Source organism: Acinonyx jubatus, chromosome B4 (assembly GCF_027475565.1).
Source record: "Acinonyx jubatus isolate Ajub_Pintada_27869175 chromosome B4, VMU_Ajub_asm_v1.0, whole genome shotgun sequence".
NCBI lineage: Eukaryota > Metazoa > Chordata > Mammalia > Carnivora > Felidae > Acinonyx > Acinonyx jubatus.
Genome location: NC_069387.1, coordinates 29,460,555 through 29,487,170, shown reverse-complemented (window position 1 = coordinate 29,487,170; position 26,616 = coordinate 29,460,555). Strand labels below are relative to the sequence as shown.

The window sequence follows — 26,616 nt, the reverse complement described above, 5'->3', positions numbered from 1 at the left end:
TGAGTCTCTTGTCCTGATATTTGTTTCTACTTCTCTATAGCTTTGCTTGTTTCTCAATCTATCTTTTTATCCCATTGTGATGTTTTTAAGAGAATTTTATTTATTCAGCTGTATCAATTCTGTTATTCAACCATCCACTAATTCCCTTATTTCAACAATTATATTTTCAAAGTCAAAATTTCGAATTGATTCTTCTTTACAATTGCTTGTTCCTGTGGCATTTTTCAGTAGTCTTCCATATCTCTGTGGTGATGTTAATTGTACTTATTTTGTACTTGTATTTATTTACTTGATCAGTTTTTGAGGTTTTTTTTAAGTGGTTAACATCTTTACTGCCTTGGAGGTGTTGGGGGGGCAGGTACTCAGGAACTGTTGGTGGGGCAGGCAGCTTCCTCTTCACTATCACAGGCTTCTGGCTGCACAGGGTGGCACTGGCTCTGTGGACCGCAGCCAAGTACAGATCTGGGTGGTACGTGTTCTCCTAGGTCATATGCCTGAAGTTGAGGGTGGCCAGTGTGTTGTTGAAGGTGGTCTGCACCAGGAAGTCACAGGGTTTCACTGGCCAGATCTCTGCATCCTGACCACCACTACACCTCTGCCATAGCCCCAACTCCACGCCCACAGTCTTACAGTGAATCAGCCCATTGTAGCGAAGGAGTTGCAGCCTTCAGATGACTGGGGTTCATGCTGTATGACTGCTTATTCCTCTTGATCAGGAAGCCAGAGCAATTCCACTGGAGACCATCCATCACAGGTAGGCAGACATGGCGGCAGCTCCTCTCACTATAGTGGCCAAGAGGGAAAGAAGATTTTTAATTCTGCTTCCTCTGGGAGAATTTTGCCCATTTGTTGCCTTTTTTTTTCTTTTTTTCATTATGCTTGTACTCGTCAAATCCCTGGCAATTTCCCCTATGATTTTATTTTGTTTCCTCTTAGGACTAACAATTGCTTTAGTTAGTGGTGTCTACCCAGAGAAGAAAACCTAGGATCTAGTTCCTGCCTTATGAGAATAGATTCAGGTCAAAGAGACTTTAGAATTGTAGGGGCGCCTGGGTGGCTCAGTCGGTTAAGCGGCCGACTTCGGCTCAGGTCATGATCTCGCGGGCTCAGGTCATGATCTCGCGGTCCGTGAGTTCGACCCCGCGTCAGGCTCTATGCTGACAGCTCAGAGCCTGGAGCCTGTTTCCGATTCTGTGTCTCCCTCTCTCTGACCTTACCCCGTTCATGCTCTGTCTCTCTCTGTGTCAAAAATAAATAAACGCTAAATAAAAATAAAAAAAAAAAAAGAGACTTTAGAATTGTAATTTCAGTTCAGACATCCCCTGTTCTCCTCAGGCATCCTACCATTCTCCAAGGGAACCTCATAGTTACTCAACCAAGTGTCTGCTCTCTGTAGCCCTGATTTGTAGCGTACCATCTTCTGTGTCTGTGATAATGACCTTGCCCTTAGGGAAAGTAGGGAAATTCCCGGGCCTGCCAATCTCCTGTACTTATCTACTGACTTCCCCTCCCCGCTGGGCTCCTGAGCTATCCTAGGGTAACTAATCTTACTACGTCAGACTGGCTTTCTTGCCACAAGGTTGCAATGGGGTTGACAGAGATCCTTCCAGAGAAGGAAAGGAGTTACTACTAGGAAGTTGTTCCCAGCACCTCTCCCATTCATAGCCATGGCCCTCTCCCACCCCAGGCCACCATTCATGCAACTGTTATTCTTCCCATACAGAAATCAACCATCATTTATCTCGACAAGTTTCTTGATGGTTTGGTCACTTGACCATCACATAATTTGTGCTGAAATTCCTTAGATACATATTAAGACTTCATTAATGTGAACAATGCAAAAGTGGTCTTGAATTGTTGTTGCATCTTCTGGAAGGTTTCTTTACCTCCAGTCACTGGCCCTACTCACCCACCTTTTCATGCTTGATATCACCAGCTAAGCCATTCTAACACATCACCTCCATCTGGGCATCTGCCCCTCAAAAATGTCTGCCCCTCAAAAAGGGCACTTTGTTGTGTATGTCGTGAACTGAAAGTTTTGCAGGCTACCATTTCAGGCCCTCCCCCAGTGGGTCTCATCCTAATATCCCAGACTTTTTTTTCTCCAGTCCCCCAAAACAAACTCATATAATTTTCCTTCCATTGTGGATTTCCTCTTCAGGACTATCCTTTTTTCTACATCCTACCCACATGCCACACAACTTTGTTCAGTAAATGGTTGCCTGAGTCTTCCCCATTGGGATTGCTCTTTCTGTCCCTTGGCTTCTAAAGCAAGGATTCAAACACTATTAATTGGGGACATATCATTGACTGCTCTTTAGTATTTTGAGATGTCCTCAATTAGATTATGCATTCCTAGAAGGTAGGAGTTTTTGTCCTGTCATGTACATCTCCCTTAGTCTTGAACATGGTGTTATGTACACACAAGGGAATCAATGGCTATTTTTCATTCATCAATTGATGGAGACCCTCAACAAATTCCACACGTCACATAATTTGGAAGCCCGTAGGCCAGATAGAGGTCAGATCATTTTTTTTCTCTCTGCTCTCTCAGCATTACACCCACTGCCAAGATACTTGAAGCGCTATGTAATTCTATCCTTGACATCAGAACAGCTTCACTTCTATCGAAATCTATGAATAAGTAATGCCTTCTCTCTGGCATCTCATAATGAGAACCCCAAATAATGATAATTCATTTGTTGTGCCCTGCACTAAAGAAAGCAGTGCCCTTCAGGAAGGTAGATGTGTTTTAAAGAAGGTAGACTGAGTGAAATGACCTTGCTTTATCCAAATTAGCAGACAGGAAGCAAACAGGAATTATCCCAGATGAGACTAAGCTTGCAATTTTTGCTCAGTAGCAGATAAGCTCTTGAACAAATCTAATTACTTGATATCTAATCTGCAAGCTTCCATAGGTCACCCTTCATTACTTGGGAGCATCTTAAATTTACAAGACAATTGGAAATGCTGAAGTCCTGAACATCGTGATTACTCACAAAATACTTTATTATAGGAAGTTTACTCCTGAGCAACTTGAACTTTTCTATTTACAATCCTGATCCCTGCAGTTTCAAAGTCAAAATACAACATCTACAACTTTTATACCAATACTTTGAACCATAGATTTGACTTCAAAATCATACATGTGAGAGTTTAAAATAGCCTTACTTGAAAAATCATAAACACACAATTGCATTAACCATTTCTATCTTGGACTTCTGGTATGTTCAGCCTTCTCAAATACACAGGGAGAAAAGTTGGAAAATGTTAATCACTGTTACATAATAGGAAAGAAGGAATCATTTGGAGCTAAAGGGTCTAGATTAAAATCTTATTTTGACAATTTTCTAGCTGTATAACTTGGGACATATTCTTGAACTCTCAAGGATCTATTTTCCTTTTCTGTAAAATGTGAATAATAATGCCTATCTCACAGGATAGCTGGGAGAGATAAATTAAATAACAGATATGGAAATGATTAAATAGAGCACTTTGTAAACTAGAAATTATTGCACATATGTTGGTCACCATCATCACTTTTCTTCATTTAAAAAGTCATAATGTCAATGTATGCATGACCCTAAATTAGGTACCCTTAATAGGTCAGGAAAGAGTCCCATTAAAAAACATTTATTTTAATTAATATACTTTATAATTCATCAGAACACTGTCTCTAATACTCAAGGACACTGATTTACACTTACCAGTATAGTTCAAAACATTCAAAGCACTTAGCCCCCAAGGAGATTGTCTAGAAATCTTGACATGGTCACCTAAGAATAATTAAATAAATGAGCAGTAGAAGCCACAGCAGCAGTAGCTAGAGGCTTCCCGAATGTTGCCAAGTAGCAGGCTTTTGATGTGTAAATTTACTCTAGACTTTCCTTGTCAGGTTCTTTGATACTTCAAGAGAAAGACCTCTTACTTTATGCAGAAACCACTTCAAAATTATCTCAGAAAGGCGAGAATGGTACATATTTTTTCAAGTGTAGGAGGAAATAAATCTTGCATCCTCACTGATCCTGCTAAGCAATCCACGTTTTTTTTTAGGGAATCTGCTTTGCAAAACTTCTTTAAGAAAGAAATTCCTATGAAAGAATAAAAAAATTATATTTCAAAAAAAGAGAATAAAAGAACAAAAGCTATGTATTCTGCGTGTAGAGTAACTTTGTACGCAGAAACTTAGGAACAATTCCATTCCCTTTGCATACTTAGATGATTTGGACTTCCCTAATAAGCTGCTATGAGTTATTTCTAAATTACTATCTGATAAAGAGAAGTAAAAAACCATATTTTCCACTGTCTCATTTGATGTCAAAAGTGAAAGTAAGCAAATTAAAGACATAAAGTAAAATTATAGATTATGGTTAGGTATCTCCAATGGTCCGATGGGTTGTTCCAAGGTATATTTTATTTAATTCTCCTGGATGCTACTGAGCTGTTAAAACCAAAATTGTGCATTAAATTATGTTTCTTTCTATGTCCACCATCAGAATTCAAGTAATAATAATTCATAGTAAGAGTTACAATTTGTCATTTATAATGAACCAGACAGTATGTTAATATACTTTTTTTTAATGTTTATTTATTTTTGAGAGAGAGAAAGAGAGAGAGTACAAGCAGGGGAGAAATAGAGAGAGAGAGAGAGAGAGATACAGAATGAGAAGCAGGCTGCAGGCTCTGAGCTGTCAGCACACAGCCCAACGTTGGGCTTGAACCCATGAACTATGAGATCATGACCTAAGCTGAAGTCAGACGCTTAACTGACTGAGCCCCCCGGGCATCCCTGTTAACATACTTTCTAGTATGGAAAATTAAGTGATGTGCCTAAGATCACACATCCAATAAGTGGAAGATTCCAAGTCATGTTGGTAACAATGCAAACAACCTGTACACATGCTACTATGCATGAAGAAAGTGCTTAGATATTCACTGATTGTGGTTTGATGGAATACAATGGAAGTATACTTATTTATAAAAAGTCACCTGCCACATGGCTTCATTTTTATAGACTTGAGTTAAAAACCTGCCAAAATTGAAGCTTTATTGCATGTAGAGTATTTGATTAAATACTTCCAGATAGTCAAACTAAACCTAGAATAGGAGACTTGAACCTAGATCTATCTCTAATAAGTAATTTCTTTTCTAACATCATTTTACTTTTGAACAGATAGATTACGTAAGGGACTGGTACATGAAACAAGGTACTAAGAAAATCTGGTTTTAATATGCAATGATTAAAAGGTGAAATAGCCCTAACCCTGAATTCCCTCACAGCTTTAGCTATGCCCTGAACATTACATTTATGCTGTAATTTTGTTTCATTTTGGTTTAAAGAAAGAAGCTTTTATGGGCAATGCCTATTGAGCTACTGTGGTCAAATATTTATTAAAAAGAAGATATTGATTTGCAGATTATAACTGACCACATATGAACCCTTCTTTCCAGTGACATTCTTATTTAAGGTATTGATTAAAGGCTTTTCATACAGAAAGCATTTTTCTTGTCAGTTCAGTTATGCTGGCTTTTGTAATAAGCTAATTTGATTTCCTTTTTTAACCTTTGTTTGATTAGGGGAACAGACATTTGCATTAAAATTCAAGAGAGATGAAGTCTATCATCGATCTTGACTTCCTCATGGACCTCTTGTACTCAGCGAAAGATGATTTAGAGAATGTCAAGAGTCTTGGAACAACCATAATGAGAGAGGGGAAAAAAAATCGCTTCAGACTTACAAACCAGTAAGGGCTTATTTGACAGAAAGGGCAATTGCATTTGGTGGATATATTTTAGAGAAATCAAATTCAGGAAGTTTAATTTTGTTCTTAAGCCAAGTCATTAAGAGATCTATGAGATGAACTGCCATTAATAAAGTACACGCCAGTTAAACCAAAACATTTCAAAACATCTGAAGAGGTTAAACAAAACACGTACATTGTTACTTGCCACAAAGAAAGACTAAAAGTAAATTCTAATATGTCTTTATAAACATGGTCTTGGTGAAACACTAACTTCAAGACAAGTTTGTGATTTAATCCTCTATTGCTGTCTATTGCTGAAAATTGTAGGGATAAAACCTGTATCAGCCACAGTCCTCCACTAGTGTACCCCAGAATTAATCAGTTGTCTTGTACAATAAGACTCAAATCTATCTGCAAATTGTTTTGGTTAACCTGGCCTCTGGATCCTTTTCCTAGCCAGGAACCAATGTATTCTGGGGCCTCAATAGGTCAGATCCATTGCTCATTCTGAAATCCCTCCCAAAGATCTGTATCTGGATCTTTTCTGGAAGAGGAGGCTTCCATTTTCTGAGGAGCTCCATTTTCTGTGGGGATAGTTTTAATGCAATAAGAATTGAGCACCTACAATGAACCTAGTAGTGTAGTAGATGGGCAGTGGGATACACCGAAAGTATACCAGGTTTGTCCACCCATCCTTCGTTCTTTTTGCTATAGCTATTCGGAACATTTTCAGCTAATACAATGCAACAGTGAGCAAAACCAAAAGACAGGAAAAGGAAAAAAAAAAAAAAAAAACTTGGCTAGAATCTCCCAACAATTGGTAGAAAAATTTCTGGTTCCCAGGATAATCGGACTATGTCTCCTAACTCCACTGAATGAATTTTCATGATTCTAGGTTTCTTGGAAGAATTTCTGGAGTCAGCAGCCATTGGTAATTTCTTTCTCTCTCTGGAAGGGTCATTGAGTTTATTTACCAGAAGTGACTTTCTATTACCCACAATTCTAACAGAGATGGTTTATCTTTCGTACCAAATTTCTAAATTTCACAGCTTACAGTTGTGGCTTGACTATCTTTTTATATTAATTTTTAATTAATGTAAATTAATGTTTTTCACCTTTAAGTTAACATAGGCAAAGATTCTAGGAAACTAAATTTTTAAAAACTTCATCCAATTTAGAAGTAGAAGATACTTGATATTTGGCATTAGAGGTAAATCTAGTGTTTCCTCTGTGAGTAATATTATAAAATTACATATATTTTAAGGACCACAGATGAAATGAGATTGTTTATATCTAAAATATTTTAAAATTAAGAAAACAATACAACTAACATACTTTTCAAATTCTGTGAAGTTGGGCCCTTTTACAGTAAAGATGGCACTGTTTTATTTGATGTCTAACAAATAATAGAGATGAAAAATATTCCATTTATGGCAACAAGTCTCCAAACTGTGTTAGTTGTATGAAACTCAAATATCCATAAAACACGGCAAAAGAATTTAAGGGAAGCATTTTCATATGTCCCATATGGGCAAACCATTAACTGTTCTTTCACGTTATGAATCCAAAAGTATCTATGTTATATTTTATATTGTGTTAAAATCAATATAATGTAATATAAAATTCATCCAGAGGATAATATATTTATGTATTCCTAAGGCATTTTTAGTTGAGGCATTTACTTGGGCTTTAATTTTTAAAATAATGCTACTCAGCTCATACCTGTATTGTTCCTCCAGGCTCATGGCAGGATCAACAGTCCTGGCACCTGGGAAATCCATCAGATACATCCCAATGGAGGTTTAGAAGGCAGACACGTCGTTGTTTTAGTCTTCGGTTGCCTTTCAAATTCATTGAACAGAATTCCTTATCTCATAACAAAGATTTTACTAGAATATTTTATGTGTAATTTATCAGAATAGCTGCCAAGATGTTCAGTTTCTTTTTAAAGACAGGAGCTTTAGGGCAGACAAGCTTGAGCCTTAAAAAGCCTGATTTTGCATACTCTATTTTCCCTGTGGTCTCTGAAGTCTAGTTTATTGGTAACCGCCATGTTACTGTTCCTGTCTCAACTGGCTCATTACTCAAAGCCAATAATAATTGCTAAATATGACTAATATCACGTGGAAGGTCGCAAAGTTCACTGCTAACCTTCATTCCAGCTCAAAATGTTTTCAAGGTTAATAGATTGATTTTGAGCTGAGATATGATGCATTTATAAAATGGAAGAAAATGAAAAATTTGGCATCACCAATATGCGGATAGTTTTAAATGATTCATTTGTTACATTTGGACTATAGCCATGAAATTCATTTGATATATATCTCATAGTTATATTCTAACCTAGACACTAGAAAATAAATTAGTGATACATTTTAACATTAGACAATTTTACACACACACACAATCCAGGATGAGAATTAGGGCACTATAACTTATTAAGTATTTCAGCTGAGGAATATCATGTATGTAAGTAGAACCTAACCACTTTTAAAGATTGAGACAATGCTAAAATACAGTTCAGTTAAAACTATAATTCTAAAAGGCTGGATGCTGATTGCTTCCCTTGGTCTCCTTGCTTGGAACAAAGACAAATAAATTCCTGATTTCATCTCAGTTCTGTGCTTCTTATACTCTGTGGGACTCTGGTTTTGGTCTATAGAAATCTCTTGTTTTGCCTACACCCTTGATTGGGCCTGACAAGGACTTCGGGATATCAGAGGGGTCCTTATCACCAGCCCTTCTCATCCCACCCAGTGCCTGGTTCTGGGCCCAGTCTTGTGACCAATTCCTGAGCTTGATTTCAGTTCCAGTTTCATGAGTCTGAGGATCTCTGGCCTCTGGTTCTGACCTGGATTTATGGTTTGACCCAGCTTTGCCAGAACCTGGCCCACCAAATAAAGGCAGCATTTCCTGAGAGTTTTCCAATTCTCTTTAGGCTTTATGGTCCTTATTAAGAGGAAGTCACCAAGGCCTGTAGTTTCTTTCTTTCAAATGTTGTTCAATTCACCATTCCTTTTAATTCCATAAGGTCTAGATTACTAAATGCACCTTTATTTATATACGTGCACTTAGTGTACCTTATATAGATTGTCTTTATTTTCAAGCTCTTCCTATCTCAATTCCTGATTAATTAGCCCAACCATGATTAATACCATCGTGGTCTTCCCCCCACCCAGCACCACCAAAAAGTCACCAGCGACTTCCCCTTTCCTTACACAACAGCACACAAACCTTGGCTTGGCTTGGATCCTAACTGTTGTGCCACATTCTTATTCTCACTGTTTTAGGAAACAGGTGGATCTGTGATCCGCTCTTGACTCAGCTGTCCCCCTTGCTAACTGCAAATAAGGAAAATCACTTAATTTAGCCAAACCTCCATTTTTCACCTCTGTACAGTGATGAAAATAAAATCTTCCTTACCAGTTTTTGTGAGGATTAGTCATGCTCCGCATAAAATTCCTAATGAGTTCCATGGCATGTGGCAAGGGCTCAGTGTACTTGTAAGAAGGCTTTGTTATTGGACTGCAGTTGTCACCCCTTCTAGAAGACTCTTTGCCTACTCAATGCCCACTCTGTCTTTAAGACCATGTCATACTCCACACTCTTCACAAAGGCCACTATGATTAGGCCAAATGTAATCTCAAAATGCAGTAGTGTTTGATCACTTCCTATTCTTATCATTTCCTAGTCTTTCAGGTATGATAGTCTTGTCTTCCCAACTAGATTATAAGCTCCAAGAGGGCAAACTAAAAATTTTGTCCTCTGTCACTATAATTTTGCTGCGTTTTGGTCTTGCCTGGTTCCCTGCATTCAGTGTCCCCTTGTTTCAGGTATTTCTAGGGACCTTCAGAATGTGTCTCCAGGGTTCTTTAATATTTCCCTTTTGTGGTGTCTAGCCTTTGTGGGGCATAGCAGTACCTGTCCAAGACAGCCTCATCCATACATTCCCATGCTGCCTTCAGGAAGCATATCCACAGGCACCTACTTCCGCTGTCTGCACCGTCATTCACGTCATGTCTGCTGAGCACACTCACTGCCCTCCCTGAAGGTCATCATGTCCACTGATCATCAACTCATTACACTGGAGCCCCTGGATCTGTTCCCTGTGTCCCCCCCCCCCCCCCCGCATCTTATGAGAATTTATAGGACAACAGTCCTTATGTAGGGAAACATTTTTCCTGGGATATGAATTTAGTGGAAAGCAGCCAAGAATAAAGCAGAGTGAAAGACTCAGTATTCCCCTCATCCAACTTGTAATAAGGCTTTATTACTGGGTTAAGTCTGGATCCCATTGCCTTTTTCCTTAGGCTGGTTTCCTTCCAGGAGCCCTCAGTACCTCAAACAAGTAGACACCTAATGAGCCCCCTACCCACTCACCAGCCAGGTCTTATTTCCAACACCAGCATCAGCTTAGCAGCAAGATGGAATCTGCTTTAACTTCTTTAATAGCACTCTGCTGGACACACACATAAAATCCAGCTAAAGATCACTAGGCCAACTATCTTAGCCCAGTTATATAAACAAAATAATTTGGAGCATTATGTTGAATCTGTACCACGGAATTTTATTATTTTTTTAATTCTTGTTTTGAAACTGTTTTTCTCCTGTCTATATTTATTTTAAGTAAGAATAAAGGGAAATAATGTCTGTTATTTGAAACATGCATACAGAGGAATTTATAGCACAAGTTCAAATAACCAGGCTGAGGAAGACTAAACTTTGCAAAAGCACATGTTCAAAGAAATACTGATTTTTGCTTTATGCACTTTAGCCAGCTGACACCAAAATACTTCCAACTGTAGAACAAGAAGTCATCAAAGAATCTTGCTTAGGGTACTTCTGAATCTACAAAAAGTCTACTGGCCTGAAAATTCAAAACTGCTTCCTCACCATTTCGGTGTTATCCTTAGCTTCCCCTGGTCCCAGTTAGCTTCCTCTCCAGTCTGGTACACTTCCGGGTCTTCTGTTAACTATCCTTAACCTTCCCTGAGTGGATGATCGTGATCTTTGTAGGCAGCAGTAGAAGCATGGTGCTTAGAGGCCTCTCCAGCAGCACCGTGGTCTACAGGAGACTTTCTCAGATTCTGAAAGAGAAGCCAGAGAAGGGGATGGGTCATTGGAAGAAATTTTTTAAAAAGGAGAGAAAGAAAAGTACTAAGTTTCCCTGAGCCTGACCCTCTGGTTTTTAATCTCCTAAACACAATGGTTTTACTTGGTTACTTTAAGGATTTCAAATCTGAATACAGCACCCTACACAAATACATATCCTAGACATGCATATACACACATAGACACAGACTCTTTCAGAATTGAAAATAGTAAGACAAACCAACAAGAGATTAATTTCACAGTTATGGCCATTTTCTAGTGACATAAATTAAAAGCAGTAACAATGGAATTGATTTTCCAGATGATATGATATACAGATGTGGCATGCACAGAACATTAAAGCCAGAAGTGACCTTGGAGATCACCTAATTTTACTTCCTCAATTTGCACATGAAGAAACTGAGGTCTCAAGTAATGAAGTAATTTGTTCAAAGTCAGGGATATGTTCAATATTGAAACTGGCATTAGGACACAGTTTTCTTTAAAATCTACCTTTTTTTTTTTTATTCTGTCCTCATTTGCCCAGTTTTGGGACTTAGAGCTAAAGTTGTCTCCTTAACCCTGATTTTTGTAGTAGGAGGTTTGCAAACAACTAGCCTGCTCAAGTGTAAACATGTTTTGTTGGTTTCCACACATCCTATGCGTAATATGTTATACAATAGCTGAAAGACTTGAAAGAAGTCTAATTGATACTTTCCTTATTTCTAGTGTTTGGTACTTTCATTTAAGAATTCTCTCTCTTTCTATACATGCCCCTGCCTTGTCCCCAGTTTTGTGGAGGAGTCATTTCTGTGGCTTGAAGTTTTAGTAACTTAGAGCTATTGTCAGAAAGCTTATGAAAAGCAGTAGGAGGAAGCCCATTACCAATTGCCTGCTAGCCCTGGCAAATTACATGCCTGTTGCTTTTCGCTGCTTAATTTCATAAGATCATCCCTCTAGCACTCACCTTGGGCAGAAACTTAGGGAGACAATAGACTATCTAGGCAGATTCTGATGCCAAGGGGTAGGAAAAAATGGATGGAGCGGACAAATTACAGCGTTGCCTATTCAGTCATGAGAATGGAAACATGTCTGTGAATCAATGTGTGAAAAGGATATTTAATAGGATGGGAGAAGTCACTTTAACACCTGTTTCTTCTGCAATTGAATGTGCTGGTGCCAATCACTCAGTCTGGATCCACTCTCCAAGCAGAAAATGACCTCACCTCTTATTCTTTAAGGATTGAAGCAGCAGTACAAGGTCTATTTTTAACCAAACTGGGAGCAATAACCACGGCATTGACTGCTGGGAAAGTCTGTCTTAGAAGGTCTGGCCTGAGGCATTGAGGAATCAGAGCCAGGAGAGAGGTTGTGAGCTTGTATAAATACAACCACATGAAATGAGGAGTGCAAAAAATAAAAAAAAAATCTGAATAAGGAGTGAACTCATTTTACCCTGAAAGTTACTAAACCTAAAGTCATAAATGCCAAGATAAAGAGAGAGGAAGAGGCTCAGCCAATGCTTTTTATTACAATCCGTTATGGTAATGGAAAGTTTTCTTTTGAACTCTAGCTGTCTGTGTTGACTTTGGTAAGGTGGAAATTCAGGCCTATTTATTGGGAAAGAAGGATTCCGAGTAAGTCTCAGCAGGGCTCAGCTCAGAGCTTTGAACAGTCCCCCATGGAAGGGCACCCTTTGCAGGGATCATGCAATGAAATGTTAATATAAGCTTATTTCTTTTCTGCACTTCTCCAAAACTTGAGGCTTCCTCCATGAAAATTTGTGGAGATTGCATTTCATCAGAGGCTCTCCCTGAGCTCGGTTTTATTCTTTTCCATGCACCTGAACCAGCACTGTGGTGAGCAGTGCAAAGAACACAACATCATGATTATCTTGGCCTCAGAAATGCATTACTTACACTTTTAGTTTTTATATTTCTCCAGAGATGAATAATGCATCTAGAACACATTTCCAAACAGCTTACAACTTTTCTTCAATAAAACTCAGTCTTTTTATTGATTCCAAATTTTGGCTGATTCCTTTTTTTTTTTTTTAAGAAGAGTTCTCAATTTATTCATATAGCTTGACATGTACATCTTTAAAAATGCAGAATAATATCAGGTATGTCATATCTATCCATTTAGCATAAAGGTAAGTTCTTTTCATTTCTATTTTCATATGACTTTGTTTACTTTTCTTTCTTTTTTTTTCTATTTAAATTCAAGTTAGCTAACATACAGTGTAGTCCTGGTTTCAGGAGAAAAACCCAGTGATTCATCTCTTACATATGATACCCAGTGTTCTTCCCCAGAAGTGCCCTCCTAAGTGTCCACCACCCATCTAGCCCATCCCTCCTCACCTCCTCTCCAGCAACCCCGGCTCTGTTCTCTGTATTTAAGAGTCTTTTATGGTTTGATTCTTATGTTCACTAAGAGTTTCTTCAGTGAGACAGTGACAGCCTTCAGGACTCCCAGGTGTAGATTCACTCAGTTATCATTTTACAGCACAGGGAAAAGACATGTAGGCAAGCAAATAAGAAAGATGCAACATAGTAAGTTATGGTAAAGTAATATATAGGATATTTTGGGAGTGTTAGGAAGGTGGTAATTAATTGGGCCTGCAGGAGGGAGTTCAAGGAAAGTCTCATAGAAAAATAGCTGTCTGAGCTTGTTCTTATGTGTAGGGTGAGTTGGTGTTTCAAACAGGAAACATTTGCAAATGCCCAAAGGTGTGAAGATATGTGACACATTCAAAGAATAGCCACTAGTCTGATCTGGTAGGAGTGTTACATGCATGTGGTAGGGAAGGTGGAGGCTGGGCAGTGAGCAGCAAGAGGTGAAACTAGGTAGGTTGGAACTGAACCGTGAAGAGCTCTGTACCAGATGCCAAGGGCTCAAAATTTCTTTTACCAAAGAGCAGAGAACTCCTCTGACTTAGTTGCATTCTTCTTCGCGGTAAGTAGACATCACTCAATTCTTACCCGTAGGGGTTTCCTCTCTACAAGGCTTGGTAATACATTCTTCAAACTCATACACCTGCTTCTTAGTCTTCCAGGAAAACTGAATTGCACAGTGTCCCATACAGTTATGTGGAGCCATGTGACTGAGTTCTATGACACGTGGGCAAATGCAAAAGACGCCACTACCAGAAACCTCTGGTGGAGAACTCTGGGACTCCAAAGATGGCAGAGTCACAAGATGGAAGGATGGGGGGGATGTGCCAGAGTTGATGCATGGGAGGCCACCACCAAATAGACTATGATTCCAGTGAAAAATAAACTTTCTATGCCATTAAAGCTACAAAGAATTGGATATCGTCCATCCTGTAGTTAATCTATGCTAATTCAGTGGGTGAAGAAATTTTCAGGGAAAAACTAGCTGCTTGCACATGGTATATTCCACTGTATGAATAAATACCAATGGTGCTGGCTCGCTTTTCTCCAGAAGGACTCCCAGCGCATATGTCTAGCCCCAGATTACCTCTGACTAACTTATTGCCAATAGGTTTGCAGTGGTTACCTCATTCTTGCCGCCCTGATTGGCTACCTCCATAAGGCAGGGTAGAACCAGTTCCATAAAACCAAATCACTTCTCTCCTTGCTCCTCCTATCTTGTACACGTCATTCAGGGTGTCAGCTGTGTTTTATGACTTTCCTCAAGGCCATTCTTGCTTTTATTTTAATTTTGTTTAATGTGTATATAAATATATTTATTTAGGGAGTGTTTGGGACCTGCAGTCTATAGTAGGTCTGATCTCCATGCCTCTCTGGAGATGAGCCTGAATGAAATTTACAAAAAATTCTTCTTCCAGGAAAATCTGAGCCAGTTCTGAAGAAATGAGAGTAGGAAAAGGATGAAGGGTCAAGGACAAAAACACCTCACTTGGAATTCTTGCTACAACAGGCTTGTAACATATGGCTTTAATTGCTGTTTTCTGACCATGTTATTTTAAAAGAACTTTTGAATCCAGAGACTTGGGCTAATAATGACAAATATTTTAAGATTTGTCACAAAATATTTCCTTAACTGAGTGTAATGCTCAGGAATTTGAACTCATTTCACTATTTGATACCTTAAGTTTTTATATTCTCAGAGTCTAGGTGAGAGTGTAGCATAGCAATTCTGAGAGGGAGCTGAGAGCTTCTCTGAAGAGATCCAATTATTCAATATGCTGCCCTAAGAGTACTGTCATGTTTTCAGTATTCCTGCATTGAGCTTTATGATCTCACAAGTTACAATTGGCATCAATTTAATGAATTATTTCTTGAAGAAATCTGTCACAGCATTTTTACAAAAAGCGTTATTATTCCTGTATTTGAGTCTTCCACGAAAATTGTTTTCATTGCAGCCTGCTGAAAATTTAGACAAGATGATACAGATTGTTCGACAAAAATGAGAGTTCCCAGAGGAAGAGTCTAGAAAATGATTCAACATCATGAAGTTAGACTCCCTAAGATGAAATCTTGGCTCTACTACTAAGAAGATAGAGGACAAGGTCCAAGAGAGGTCCTCAAGCTCTCTGTGCCTCAATTTCCATCTCTATCAAGAGAGTTATAGCAGTATCTACCTCATGAGGCATGGATTTGTATCATTTGTTCACAATTATCCATTTTCTTTTCATCTTTTCCAGTTTTCCCTGTAGACATCCTCATGCCACTGATTGGATATGAGGGCCTTGTGACTTGCCGAGATGGGCCATAAATAGATGAACCATTTGCCTCATCTGAGCAGAGGTTTTTAGATGAGCTCTTGTGTTCTGACCTCCACCCTGAGACCATCAAGTCTCATGTAGTGGCTACTTCTTCATCCTGGGTTCAGGAACGAGAAGACACAGGGAGCATTGCCAAGAAGAGTCCAGCAGAGCTGCAAATATCCAGAAATTTCAGAACTTTTAGGATTGAAAATTGAAACTTTCTTATTTCTAACAAGTTAAAGAATCTAAAATTCAGACAAAGATTGTTCACAGATCCAACACACCCTTGGTCAAGTCTACTGATTAGATTAACATGGCCTTAGTAAATGATCTCAGTTAGACAAATGGCTCAGGGAAAAGACACTAAAGGTGCATCCATCTGAAGCTTGATAAGATCAAAGTATCTATGAAGGTATTTCTTGAAAAGTTATGGGTATGATTATTGACTCACATGAAACTTGTTGGGATCAAACTGATTAAAAAGAAAAAAGAAATTTTGTAGAGAGCTGTTGCCAAAGTACTCCCAGTCTGGATTAGAAGAGACTACAACTATTCAAATCATAAATAACTCTTGGGTCCCTAGTCTTCTACGGGTGTGAAGCAATCTGAGATAGCCTGTCAGTCACAAATGGCATCTTTTCTGATACTCACTTCAGAAAAGGCCAAGGAGGATAACGGAAAAGGAAGAGTTGTCCAATCAAACATCGTGGAGAACACAGACTAAGAAATGACTCCCAGAAAATATCACTGGAGCAAATCAAGGAACAGTCCCTACCATTAGTGTAGAGGAACTTGCAACTTCTGTTCAGTGGAATATCAGAACTGTTATTCACCAGTGACTGGTATGTACCTCCAATTCTTCCAATTTAAAAAAAAAATTATTTATTTTTAGAGAGAGACAGAGAGCAAGAGTGGTGGGGGCAGAGAGAGGGGGGAGAGAGAACTCCAAGCAGGTTCCACGCTGTCAGTGCAGAGCCCAACGAAGGGTTTGAACTCACAAACTGTGAGATCATGACCTGAGCTGAGATCAAGAGTCGGATGCTCAACTGACTCAGCCACGCAGGTGCCCCCATTCTTCCAATTTTTTAATAAAGTGTCCCTACTCCACTATTGTATTATATTGGGTTTAGGAGAATAAGAGGACTGACATCTTTTCACTTTACTCATAGGTCACTGAATCAAGAAGAGCAGCCAGCAGACATGATATATATTCACCAGATTCTGGACATCTGAGCCCAATGCCTGGTATTTTTGGGAAATTGGGGAGAGGTGAAAGCATCTTGTGAGCAGAAGAACAAATTGGGGCAGACTGCATGATTATTCATAATTATTTGTCTTCTCACTGCCATTGCCAGTCTTCTCAGTAGATGGAGTACACTTGTTCACTCCACTGGCTCTGGGTGTGGCTATGTGATTTGCTTTGGCCAAAGGAACCAGAATGAATGAGATGTTTGTCATGACTGAAAACATGATTTCAAAAGCACTGCAAGTTTCCATCAGTCTTTTCGCTGTCTCGGAAAGTGGCTTTAACCTGGTTTTCAGAATGAGAAGACATGTAGGACCCAAAACAGACCAGCAGTGCTGCAGCTGACCCCCAACCTCAATATAATATGAGCCAGAAATCAATATTTCTTGTTGTAATCCAAAAAAATTATGTATTACAACAACAGAAGTTAATACATGAGAATGTTTTGAGCATTTGATGTGATAACACATGCTTAATGCAATGGCTGGCACATCCTAAATTCAAAATAAATGTTCAGTTCTGTCATTGGTGTCATCTCTATATCCCCATTCACCTATAACAGCTCTAGAAACAGAATTGGCATTCTTCAATATTTGTTGAATGATTGACGACGGATTATTGATATGTATAGCTTTTATAAAGTTAAATAAGGTGAATGAAATACAGAATCACTTTTCCAGTTCTTGTGAATCTAGTGATATACCCTATAAAACATAAGGGATATACTTTCTTGATCTATATTTGAAATACCTTCACTGAAGAAGTATATGATATGAATGATAATTTTAAAACCCACCAATAAATATTTTGGGCCAATATGTTTTGCTCTTCCAAAATAGGAGAGTCAGGTTTTCTAGTATGAATGAGTTCTGGGACTGTAAGAAATGCTTCATTAGTTGCTTTGGTGACAAATACCCAGTAAACCTGAAACAGACTCAGATTCTGGTTAATGGGGCTTTCTGAGAACATCATTCCAGAGCAAGGACATAAAATTCTTTCGGAGATTTTTAGAGTATTCCCTCAAGCTGACTTTTGGAGATACTGTTGATGAGTTCTAAGGTCATTTATTTTTGGAACTTAAAAGATTCCTACAAATAATGGACAGCTCACTTTAAAGCTGCAGTAGCAAGGAAAGAAGGGTGATAAAAGTGGATAATAAAAATTATAAGGGATTTATTTGGGGCTCTTTAAAAATTAAGATGACTCCTTGGAAGGGCACATCCTTTTAAAATTTGAAATGTCCCCTTGGAAATAAAAAGATAATCCAGAGTGAGTGAAATACTTTCTTGAACCTCCCTCCTTCTGAGGCCTGCAAAATTTTTAAGATGGGCGTAAAGAGTTGGTGATTTTCTTTTTTTCAAAATAATTACATTATTATTAATCATGACATCACCTAACATATAGTGAATTCAATTTGAAGTACTTTCACATCTTTTTTGTCATTGTTCTCCGTATCAACCCCATGAGTCAAACTACACAGGCTTTATTACTGTCTCTATTTAACAGATAACAAAATACAGGCTCAGAGAGCTTTGAAGACTTGTCCAAAGTTGCATAGCCAGTAAGCAGCAGAGATGGCTCATTTTGCCTCAGGACCATTGTTCTTTTATCTATTATTAAATATCAATTAAAAAGTAGCAATTGATTTCCAGTATTTAAATGACAGAATAAAGGTATAACTGCCCCTTTCCTCTGTCTTCCAGAAACATGAGAAGCAGAGCTGAATGCTCAATCACAGTTATCCCATCCATACATCAGACAAGATGGAGGTGAAGGCCTGTGCATGGCACACAGTGCTGCCAGTCTCTGTTGGGCATGAAGAAGTCTGAAAGAGCTCACTCTTGTACATGACTCTGCTGGGAGGATCTTTCCTATGACTTACAAGGTTCTCTTCCTCCCACCTAGGTGCCACCTGCAATTGCTGGTCCAGAATGCCCATCCTAAAGAGAAATGATAGCCAGATGGAATCATCCTGGGATGTAGTATACAAAGATACTACAAGAGAAAAGATGGAGAGGGACAGAGCATGGGGGCTAGGGAGCAGTGGTGTGGTGACAAATTAAAAAGCATCAGAAATATGCCAGAAATGTGGCACTGCAGCCCAGGCAAAAATTAGCATCAAGTCCATGTATCACCAAGAATTCACAAGGTAATGAAGCTATTGATTGATGAAATAAGAATTTTTCCATTGGGTTATGAGGGCCCAGGGAAGATAAAGTGAAATAATAGGTGGAAAAAACAAGCCCTTAGGGAAATATGAGGTTTACTTTGGAAGCAGCACCAAGGAGAATAGACACTGCTGAGAACACATAAGGACAGTGGATGACAAGAGTGAGAAAGTGAAATGGCAATAAACAAGAATTGGAAGGGAATGTAGATAAATGATCAATAAAGAAGACACATTCATTGGATCCAGAATTAATGAGAGAGGACTCTAAATCCTAAATGGCACATCTTATTCAAGGGAATACAAAGTTACATCAGATTGTCAACACTAAGACATAGCGTAGTGAAGTCCTGAATATCCAAGATAGAGATTTCCTAACAATGGAAACATTATATAAATAGCACAATTCAAAGAAAAAAAAAAAAAGGAAGGTAATGTAAGGGTAGAGACTTCCTTAACTTTCACAGCCAGGCAGCAAAGCTGACAAACCAGCTAATACAACTTTTTAAAATATACAAATATAATAGAGTAATAAAAATCAAAATCAGCTACTAGAAGGAGTACTAAGGAGAAGTGGAAATTGCTGATTTCACCAGTAATATGGTAAGGAGTCAAAGAATGCTGATCAAAGAAATAGAGGTCTTAAGTAAAGTATACCACATGCTTATTAAAACAAACCACTAGAGAAAAATTTATATTTTTCATATAATCAGCAAAAAGCAAGAAAAAACACAGACCACATAGTGAAATGTAGAAATAAAAAGGTCAATAAAAAAACAGAAGTGTATCATTAATTATGACAAAAAATAAGATCCATCAAATCCATTTTAAGAAATGTATCTTCCAAATATATTCATATATATGTGAACGAGGTATGTACAGAGATGTCTACTGCACAGCTGTTTGTAACAGCAAAAGCCTAGGAACAATTTAAAAGTTTATTAATGGCAACTGATTCAATAAATTATACCACAAAATGGAATACTATACAGCAGACAGAAAGATTGACACAGCTTCAAAATCATAATGTTAGGTTTAAAAATAAGGTATAGAATACACAACCATTTGTACAAAAATTATATGCACACATAACATATAATCTGTGTATCTGTGTATGGTAGATACATACCATCTTTGGAAGAACAAGGAAATTTGTAAAAACAGATGTGACCAGACAGGGAAATTGGGTCAGTGGAAGATAAAGGCCAGAAGAGTACTTCTCATGTACTCCTCTACACTTCCCAAACGGTGTATGTGTGCAGATTCTGTCTAACCAAAATCATATCAATTACCAAATTGTTGACCCTATTATGCAAGTGCCAATTTATAATAGGTTGGGCATCAACATAATTCCCTACCTAGAACATCTCTGAGTATCCAGTTTGCTTGTGTCCCATTAAAAGATAAGATTTTATTTTGCCTTGGACTCACTTTTAGAACTTGACTTAGAAGGGACTCGAACGCAGATGTCACCATCATCTAGATAGAAACGGTCCAGATCACCAGCTAACACCTGCTTCAAGGGAAGGGTAGAGAATGCCCGTCATTTGTGAGCATGCTGACCAGACACAAGGAAACTGAGTTAAATCAGATTGAAGTCGTAGTTATAGTTAGACAGAAGGGTGATGTGTCCAGGAGCAGTCCAGGACAAGCTGTGAAGCTATTGTTAATTACTCTTCAATTTTTAACTTTATAACTGAATGTCCGCTCCCACTGAGAATGCCCTCCTGCAGACATCATTTGAAGTGAGAAAACATTTCCTGCTTTACCTGTATTTTGTGGATTTTTTTTAGCTTTCTTCTCATAGATTATAATCTCTAGACCTACACCTGAGGGACAATTTACCCAAGATTATCCACACAGAATGATCTTCCACAATTTGCTGTTTCAAGGCATGAAAAAAAAAAAAAAAAGAATCACAACTGCCTAGGGAGAAAAGAGAATCATAAGGCCAGTCTCCCTCTTGAGAGTTGAATTTGATCCTTTAAGGCAAGCAATTCAATCTTTTAAAAGGCACATCTCTGTTCTAATCAATCAAGCTTTCATTTCCAATGGCAATAAGCTTCCCTAGGCACTCAAAAAATCGGAAACTAGAGCCTTAGTACATGAAAAGTCAATACAGTATTTTCTACTAAGTTGACTTGGTCCTACAAACCTACCCAGGATTTTCTCAGCAGGAAATCTGGTGTTTCAATATATCATGTGATGTCAACACCATCTATCAGTGCCAATCTGTCACATTAAATGGAAACGATGTGGTTTGCATCCAGGACTTCAGGAATAGAGTTTCTGATAATTTTGTGAAGAACCAAAGACAAGCAATAGCCTCCAGTGTGTGTCCAACCTCACATCTTGGGTTATATTGCTTTGTGAGGACTGTGTCCGAAGTTGACTGATGAGATATTCTGGGCATTAGGGGTTCTGATTCTAGTAACTTATGATAGCAAGTGGCTTTGCAGATATCATTGGCCAATAAAAGAGTCAGAAACCATGGGCATGATTCCAATCCTCTTTTTCTTCATTAATAAAGTTTTGCGTGAAGTGGTAGGAAGATTCATAAAATCTAAATGAGTCACAAAGTGAAATTTATAGTACAAGCATTTCGTAATGCTTTTTTCCCCCAAGATGCCACATTAGAAATTTGCTCAGGGAACACTCAAATTTTCGCAAGACTAGAAAAATAATCTTCTATGCAAACATATTCCAAGGGCTGAATAGTCAATATGACATCCTGATGCAGTTCATATCTTAACACACTGGTATATGGGTAGTTAATGGAAGAAAAGTTCTAAGGCCTGGCTTCAGATCGCAGCCCCACCCCATACCACCACCACCACAGTATGAGGCATGTAAGAACTGGAGGCTTTTTAACTTTCTAAGCCTGCAAAACAGGCATCAGAAGAGCTGGTCCACCTTTCCACATGCCTCCTGGGAGAACTGTGGCAATGAAGTTTGTGCTTATCTTTTGTGTGCGTTAGAAGGGATGTCATTGTTTTTTAGGTAGTTCTTAGTGGTGGTAATTCTGGGCTCTTCATGAGCATTCTGCATCTAATGCTTTATATGGCAGTTTCCTAGTTGGATCTAATTATCTTTAAAAAAAAAAAACATGTTAGGGGTGGGTACCTGGTGGCTTAGTCAGTTGTCATGATCTCACTATTCATGGGTTTGAACTCCACATTGGGCTCTGTGCTGACAGCTCAGAGCCTGGAGCCTGCTATGGATTCTGTGTCTCCCTCTCTCTCTGTCCCTACCCCACTCATTCTCTCTCTCTCTCTCTCTCTCCCTCTCTCTCAAAAACAAAAATAAACATTAAAAAAAAATTAACCATTTCATTGGTGTGCATAGTTAATGTATCTAACTTGATGAGTTTGGAGATAAATGCACACCCATGAAACCATCACCACAATCCATGCCATAAGCATGTCCATCACCTCCAGAACTTTCCTCCTGCCCTCTTTATTTATCTACATGTATGTGATAAGAACACTTAACATAAAATCTACCTTCTTAACAAATATTTTTAAAACATATAATACAGTATTAACTGTAAACTCCATGCTGTACAGTAGATCTCTAGGACTGATTCATCTTGTAAAACTGAAACTTCTGGATCTAATTTTTAGCTTAAAATTTCCCACCACTACAATCATGAAAATGTTTTATAGCTCAGGTAGAAACCAATCTTCTTTATGTGTTAACAGTGTTATCATAAAATAAAGGTAATAATATTGCATTTCATGACACTTTTAGATTAGTTCTGATCATTTCCTCAGACATGCAGTTATAAAAGTCCCTTGTTACACCTATGAATGTAGACTTTCTTTACAGAATCTAAACCTTCTCCTGCTGCTTTTTGTTCAATTAATACACAGTTACTTTAAACTGGTAGAACTGTTTAACAATCTAGGTAGCATTTATTTTCCAGATCTTTAATAGGGCAGATTTCATCAATGCCATCCCTCTGAACTGCTTGACTCGTGTAGATATGATATTTTCATTTTGCTACTGAGTCCTCCCACCACGCTAAGCAGGCTGGAGAGAACGAATGCATAGTGGAGGGACCCTTGCGTGTAAGTCTGTGGAAGGAGGCAGACTCTGCTGCTGTGCTGGCAAGTCACCCAAGGTGCACACAGCAAGGAAAATGAATCCATCCTGTGGCCAGAGTTGGAACTACCTAGAAATCCTCCCTGATTCCCTTAACAACTCTGATCAAGACACTAATAGTAGTGACTTTTCTAACTGTTCAGCAGCAGTGTGAGACTGGGTGCCCCAGGATTTCTTTCACTGGGTGACAAATGTCAAGAGACAGTCAGAGTCACAGTTGTTTTAAGGTCCCAACAAATCATTTAATCTGCGAGCTGTGTGGAAGAATGTCATATACCCCGGGACACCAGTTTGTGGTTGTCAAACAGGACAAATGGGTGTGGGCTGAAAATGTGGCATAACCACCAAGATAGAACTGAAATTGCCAAGCAGGAGACACAACTACACGCCCTGATTATAATCTGTTGCTTGGTTGCTTCCTACAATATGAGTTCATGACAGTTATCTATAGCATGTGTAGCTGAAAATAAAGAAGGGTTTAGTGCATTGCTTCATCTACCCCTGCCAGTCCAATGACAGCAAAGTGTGCCAAGAGATGTGCTAGACAGAAGACCCCAGAGCCCCTGTCCTGGCAGTATCATTGACAAGAGCAAGTCTTGCAAATGTTCTGGGCCTTGCTATCCTCGTTCATAAAATGGATATAACAATACCAGCTCCGTCTGCCTTGTAGAATTGTGCTGAGGATGAAGAAAACCAGTCAACAAGTATCCAAGAGCTCCCAGAAGTGTAGATCCCAAGGTGGGGCTTAAAGAGAGTTAAGAAAATACGTGGCCCAGAGTATTTCACAATAGATTTTGGAAGAATTGGAACTAAAACCTGTGAAATAATGGTAAACCATAGCGTAGTATTTGCACAAGTGTTCAGTTACAGAATATAACCTATAATTCCCCTAAGGTTTCACAGGCAAGGGAGGGTATCCATGGAGGGGCTACGGCTGGGCTGGATCCTGAAAGATGAAGCAAAGTTGGCTGGAGAAAGAAAGGAAGGACAGGCGTTCCCCATTAGAGAAACTGCACCAGTGAAGACTGGAACAATGAGCAGGGCTATTCAAGGGTCCATGAAGAGATTGGCACAAATGTTCAAGAAGAAAGGGAAAAGAAATTTGCAGGTAGGAAGAGATCTGATTAACGCAACAATGCAACCAGGTGAAGGAGGTATGTAAGCAAAAAGAGAAATAGGGGTCCAGGGGCTTTTCAAGCAACAGTGACCCAGTGTTTAAGGAAGATTGTATAGCAATTATTATGTAAGCTGGCAAGAGCTAAGAAGATGGAAAGTAATATGGAAAAGATTCTATTACCCACTCTTAGTAGTGGTAATGGAAACATGAAGGAAGAAACTGGAAAGACTAGCTGACTGGATACAAGGGATACAGGTGCATGCTTATAGAGATACAAGGGATTAAAGCTCATGCAAGTGGTCAGCAAAGTCATGGGTCTTTGAAAGACAGTATACACTGACAAATTTATCGGAGGATCATTTCAAGTAATTGTTCCACAGAGAATTCTGAATGCTATCAATTCATCAATTACAACAATATTTCCTCACCACAAACAGCTATTCATTACATGGTTCTGTAAGTGGGTTTTTTTAATTCTTTCCAGCATCAACTCCTGCTCTCCAGTTTTGCAATAAATGTTTATCATTGTGTCCTTTTTCTGTGTGTTTTTTCCTAATATGTGGATCTCTGAAGCTTGGAAGCACAATTGTTTGTAGAATCCATCCATCTTTTTTTGAATCAGTATACGATCTTTATGAATTTTAGTTACTGGATCTTAGTGGCAAAACACAATTCCAACTTAGTACACTAGATGGCAGAGAATAACTACTTTCTCTCCATCCCATTAAAAAAAAAAAAAAATGAAAGCCACAGTATGGAAAAAAAGAAGCATTATGGCTCACATATTTCTGTTTGTCCTCAAAGCTTATATAAGAAAACTCAACTTTTATACATAACAGCTATCCACATTCCACTGAAAGTGATTGGGGGAGCGAGGGGTTCAGTATACTCAGATCTGAATAAGTATGCTTTGCTTTTTTGGGGTTTGGTGGTTTTGGTGGTTTTTGTTTTTGTTTTTTCAAGTTTTCTGTTTAATTAACTTTGTTTTATTTTGTCCATGTAGGAAATGGTGGAGGGAACAGATAATGAAAGTGGTAATGAAGACATTATGAAGTGAGACCATATTGATTATAATGCATTATTTATTAATTTATTAATTTTATTAATTTTTGCAGGGCAGGGTAGAGGGAGATCGGGTAGGAAGGGCACAGTGGGAATTTATAGGTGGAAGGTACACACGATCATGATGAATAGCAATGAGATTATTATCAAAAGCCACACACCATCACCACCAAAGAACCTTTGCCAGCCATTCAAAAGTGCCCAGACACCCCAGGGTTGAGAAACATTATCAAAAGTTACTTTAAGGAGACATTTAGGTTATCTTTCTGCTCCTGGATACAACTGTACTTAATCAACTTAGTAGAAAGAAACTAACAGTGAACTTCAAACCTAATTTTAAATCACTTGGAAAAGTGGCTTTAGTCAACATCCTTTGTAAAACTAGGTTTAGCCAACATCCTTTGTGTCTATTTTGTGCAACACACTATACAGTGAGTCGTACCTTTACATTGTATAGTAGCTATCACATCTACCCCAAAGGAACTTAAAATCCACTGAAGCCTGTGAGACATCTACATATTTTTCAATAGTTGAAGAACATTCAATGTCCTCCTGCATGTTTTCTAACTGTATCTAGAAAGTAAAATAAATATTTTATTTAGCATAAAATTCGGGTGAAAAAGCTCCTAATGATATTTTTAGTTATCCAGTTTTTCCTCCAAAAAAGTCAAGGAAGAGACAGCTATTTAAAGCTAATAAGCTCCTATTGAAGACTTATTTCTACGCATTTCCTAAAATCTCTGGTCGTTGTGAATAAATAGCTTTTTCCTGACCAACTCTACTAGGAAAAAGCCTCCAGGTTATTTCAAGTTATGCCTGCACGCAATGGGACCTCCACATGCTTGCTGTCCCCCTTTGAACTTCCTCTTTGTGCTCTATTTCAAGTGGAATGGCTGTTTCTTAGATGAAGGCAGTGCCATGAGGCCCTACTAACAGGCAGCACGGAGTGACAGCAAGCTCGCTGAGAAGAGAACCGCCCAGCCCGCTGTGACACTTCAGAGCTCGCGCGACCCGGCTTGGATCCGGAGCGCAGCTCGGCCCCTGAACGCGCGCTGCTCGGCCGCGCCCCGCCACCCGCCGTTCGCGCGCCCTCCCGGGACCGCGGCCGGGGCACGCGGCTTTCCGGGGAACTCGGGGTCAGTCTCCCTGCTTTCGTAACCGACTCTCACCGTTATTAGAAGACAAACTACCGTGGCCTACGGTCGTCTCAAGTTTTGGTGTGATTTCACTTTCCAGCTTTCCTAGCAAGGCAAGATCATCTGTGTGAGCAGTATTACCATATATAGGGAGAAAAGTGTCTGGTGAAAAAAAGAGCTCCAGAGAAGCCTGAGTCAGTGGCATTAAGTAGGAGTGCCTGCTGGGAGGGACAGGGCGAAATCTGCCCTTCAGCAG

At 38.9% G+C, this 26,616-nt stretch overlaps 1 long non-coding RNA gene across 2 annotated transcripts; it reads left to right on the top strand.

Moving 5' to 3' along the window:
• Positions 1–361: 361 nt before the first annotated feature.
• LOC113603648 (uncharacterized) lies at positions 362–22,143 on the top strand. Of its 2 annotated transcripts, none has more exons than XR_008300014.1 (4): positions 362–754; positions 16,185–16,370; positions 16,698–16,773; positions 18,478–22,143. It is a non-coding gene; the product is annotated as an uncharacterized LOC113603648 (long non-coding RNA). The 2 variants fall into 2 exon arrangements; XR_008300013.1 differs by having other exon boundaries at positions 15,466–16,370.
• The last annotated feature ends 4,473 nt before the right edge of the window (positions 22,144–26,616 follow it).